The following is a 5,000-nucleotide window of genomic DNA, read 5'->3' as shown; positions in this document are numbered from 1 at the left end:
ATGATATGGAATTAAAAGTGATGTGGTTGAAAAAGATATTAATTGATCACTGGGAACCATTCGGTGTGCATATATATATATATATATATATATATATATATATATATATATGTATGTATATATACATACATATATATATACACACATATATATATATATATATATATATATACATGTATATATATTTCAACATTTGGTTGAATTATACATTAATTTTACATTTACATGCTTTCTTCTTACAAAAGCTATCATGGTTTGTGGCAACATTAATTTCACAAATATAAATAGTATATATGGACACATACATTGGTTTGTTTAATCATATTAATTCTTATGTCACCAAAAGTGCTGCGCGACTTAAGGGGATACTACAGCACTGGTGTGTTCCTACATCATAAACCCTCAAACCTTAACCCTTACCCCTAACCTTTTTTTTTTTTTTTTTTTTTTTTTTTTTTTTTTTTTTTTTTTTTTTTTTTTTTTTTTTTTTTTTTTTTTTTTTTTTTTTTTTTTTTTTAATAAAACATAATTATTCAAGTATCTGGAGCGTTAGGGTATCAGAACATAGATGGTTATGGGGGTCTATCTCTAAAACCCTAGGAGGAGTTCTTTCATAGACAAACAAACAATTAAACAAATAAACAAACAAAAACAAATAAACAGAGACAGACAGAGGCTACTATTTTGTTATAGTAGATATACATATGTATATATATGTACATATATATATATATATATATATATATATATATGTATGTGTGTGTGTGTGTGTGTGTGTGTGTGTGTGTGTGTGTGTGTGTGTGTGTGTGTGTGTGTGTGTGTGTGTGTGTGTGTGTGTGTGTGTGTGTGTATTCAGAGGAAGAGAGAGATAGACAGAGGGTGAGAGATGGGAAAAAGGAAATTAAAGCTAATAGAACAAAGGCTCAAGAAAGAGAAAAAAACTAAAAAGGAGGAGGGCGACTGACAGACGGTATGATTGACCAAGAGGATAGGAACAGAAAGAGAAGAACATATACATGTAGCGAGAAAGGGAGTGATGCAGACACAGACAGAGATAAAGGCCAAGAGAAAGAACAAGTTAGGAGACACTGAGTGTAATTGGGAAAAGGAGGGGAGGGAAGAAGGACCGCTTGGAATGTAGAGATATAGAGCGGAAGAAAAAGGAAGAGGGGGAGAAGAGGAAGAGAGGAAGAGGTGGAGGAGGAAAGGTGGAGATGTGAGGGAGGGAGGGAGGGAGGGAGGGAAGGCGCGTAGCAGTGGTGGCAATGAATAAGGATGGTTGGAAGGAGTGTGCGATTGGAACGCCAAACCTAATGTATGTATGTATGTATGTATGTATGTATGTATGTATGTATGTATGTATGTATGTATGTATGTATGTATGTATGTATGTATGCATGCATGCATGTATGTATGTATGTATGTATGTATGTATGTATGTATGTATGTATGTATGTATGTATGTATGTATGTATGTACGTACGTACGTATGTATGTATGTATGTATGTATGTATGTATGTATGTATGTATGTATGTATGTATGAATATATGTACATGTGTACGTTTTTATGTATGTATGTATACCTGTGAGTGTTCTTGCCAGAACCTACTCAGTGTAAGAAGGCTAGTCTCCGGAGATGAATTAGGACAAATAATGGAGGTTGTTTAGGTCGAGACTCCGCTGTTACATCTACGGCAAATGGTGTTAATGTCATTGCCGGGCAAAACCCTCTTATTGTTTTAACGTATTACAACTCTCCAAAGTGCTTAAACTAAAATAACAACGACATACGAACGTTCCTAATGCCCGCTGCTGGCGTCTGAGTCCTTAATATACAATAAGCCCAGGCAAAGGAAGACTAAAGACCGAAAAAAAAAATACATTACTGCGGGAAATAAATTCGGTGTCGTTTTTGTTTAATTCCTTTTACCTGAGAGATAAACTCTTGATATCGTTCGAGTTTTATTTTTGCCAAAATGACTCGAGTTGTTAAGTATTTCGTGTCAGTGGAACAGATTTCCTACGATTATCGTTGTTACAATGTATTATCTTGAACCAACTTGCATTAATGCCTTCATAACTAGGATATAACTACACTAAGTCTTACATATTGAATATCGTATATCATATATCACGGACTATTCCCAAAAGATGCAAGCCAGCGGTGTACTTAAAAATGAAGGCAATTGTACATCTATGTAAATAGTTGTACATATGAACATATGTACACGTAGACAGGCGGGAATGTATATCTTTTATCTACGGTGATTATCTAAATGAAATAGGTGGGGGTGTAATCTAACCAAATAATCCACGAAACAAACTAATGAATTGGTGAGCAAAATAAACAGATAAATGAATAAGCAATCAAATAAATGTACAAATAAATAAATAAACAAATAAGTAAATAATATATATGTAAATAGATAAATAAATAAATGAATAAATAGATAGATATATATGTATTTACATAAATAGATAAATGAATAAATGAATAAATCAACTAATAAATTAACAGATAAAAATAAACAAATAAATAATCAAATAAATAAATTAATAAATAAAACAAATGAATAAAAAGATAATCGAATAAGTAAATACATAAATAGATAAATGTATAGATAAAGAAATGAATTGATAATTAACAAGAGAAAGATGAAAAAAAAAGCAAACAAAAATGTATAAGAAAAAAAATAGATAAGTGCTTGGAGAAAGATTGGGAGAGCTTTCTTTTCTGTCTTCAAAAGATAAACTGAAATATAAAATTAAAATTTCCCTTCCCTTCCACTTTTCTCAAACCTCTCCTTTTAGGCTCTTTTAATTCATTTTCCACGTTTATTTTTTTTTTCCTTGTCACCCTCATCACTCAACTCCTTTCTTTAATTTTTTCTTCGTCCTTCTCTTCCTCTCCTCTTCCCACTCTCTGCCTATACGATTACCGAAATATTGTCTTATTTTCCTTATTTTAAAGTTATCGCCTATACTTTATTTCCGTTCTCTGTTTACTGTTGTTTCCCCTTCCCCAACATATATTTGTTCAACTAGTAAATTTCCCTTTGTTCTATTTATATGTACATGTCAGGTCAAAATGATCCTGATTATTTTCTGAACATGATTATTTTCAACAAATTCTCTTTGTATTTAAAATCTCATTGACTCTACTAATACCAAATCCCTTAATCCATCGAGACCAACATTAATTTCTTTCATACAAATGTCTCAAGTTTCTAAAACTCGTTTATTCTACAGCGTGGTCTTCAATGTACGTTCAAACAAAATTATTGTTGCTTCGAATAATATTCCGTTTTCTCACCCTTTTTCTCGGCTCTTATGTGTTCAAAACTCTTTAACACATTTGCTTCTCCAGTTTCTTTACTGTTGCTATGTGTACTCCAATGCACGCACACGCACACACACACACACACACACACACACACACACACACACACACACACACACACACACACACACACACACACACACACACACACACACACACACACACACACACACACACACACACACACACACACATTATATATATGTGTATATATATATATATATATATATATATATATATATATATATGCATACAGAGTTGAAAACGAAAACATTCCCATAGTTATTCATTAGGTTTTCCTAAGTTCTTATCAATCCTCTTGCATTAGGATGATGATCAGATATTAAATCATCTAATGTAGCCTTATGACATATTTTGACGTTTGATCCTGAGGGGGATATCATCAGAAGTACATACGTAGCAATGAATTTACAATAGTAAAATGTTACCAAAAATAAATGTCATAAAATTTGAGAAAGACAGTATTACATATGAGACTGGAAAAATATGTACTCTCGCCATGGTTTTGACAGTTTATATACTTGTCACTGTCCAGTAATGTCGTTACACATTAGTAATTGCACTAAAAACCCACTATTATTTGGATTTAAGAAAAGAAGGAAATAACGAATTCCGCTTGAAGAGGATCACAACAAGTGATCGAAATATACGGAAATTCGTTATTTCCTTCTTTTCTTAAATCCAAATAATAGTGGGATTTTAGTGCGCTTATATACTTGTGTTGACCTTACCCTCTAATGTCTCATCAGTTGGTTGCATGCTATGGCTTTGGGTGGCCTGTGGAGGTGTGATGGATAGGGGTCATGACTTCCCCAGATTAAGGCAAAGCGCGGAGCTAAAGAGACTTGCCGTTGATGTCAGATCAGCTTGTATATTGATTGATGGGGAATTTATCGCATTTATAATGCTAACAACATTTACAATCTCAGGAAAGCCCCAGTGTTAGCAATTATTTTGGTGTTACTTATTAACTCTTCTCTACTGATATCTTTATATATTGTTTCACATGATGCTTTATTGCACCATTCTGTATATATAAAGATAACGTTCCACTTAAAGAACATGAAATTGGTACACTACATTTGACCTAGATATAGTTTAAGGGGGCTATAAAATTTGTTTTTAATCACTAAGGAGCAGGGTTTAGTGCTGCTGTAATACAAAAAAAAACTTATTTCTTCATTCTCTTCAATTATATTACATTTCTTTGTAATCATGTTTATTAATATCTTTTCAGCTATTTTATATGTTTCTGTATAGGTGTTACAGTAATAGACATTCAAATAGGTAGGCTTAGGGAGAACGCTCCTTACAAAGGAACTTATCCATCATCGTGTTAGTGATGTGGCCAAAATCATTATTAGAATATTTATCATTTACTAATATTTGACGAATATGTTTTAATTTACCATGAAGTGCTTACCAAAATGGACATATGTTAAAGGCACTGATAATATAATTTCTAATTACTTCCTGTTTATATTTTTTCTGAACATTCACCATAACAATTCATAATTTGTCACCGTTAGTAGGTTTACGGTATACACTATTGATAAATTCACCTGAATTCGGAATTACAAGTACTTCTAAAAATGGAAGTTTATCATTACTGTTCATCTCTACTGTGAATGCTAACA

At 32.3% G+C, this 5,000-nt stretch overlaps 1 protein-coding gene across 1 annotated transcript in view; it reads right to left on the bottom strand.

Annotated features, from left to right (window-relative positions):
- LOC143034270 (neuroligin-3-like) overlaps positions 1-5,000 on the bottom strand; it is a 502,714-nt gene that overhangs the window by 325,372 nt on the left and 172,342 nt on the right. The window lies entirely within an intron of this gene.

Source organism: Oratosquilla oratoria, chromosome 2 (genome assembly GCF_046742065.1).
Source record: "Oratosquilla oratoria isolate Oo_2021 chromosome 2, ASM4674206v1, whole genome shotgun sequence".
Lineage (NCBI taxonomy): Eukaryota > Metazoa > Arthropoda > Malacostraca > Stomatopoda > Squillidae > Oratosquilla > Oratosquilla oratoria.
The sequence above is the reverse complement of the archived record's forward strand: the minus strand, read 5'-3'. Positions and strand labels throughout refer to the sequence as shown.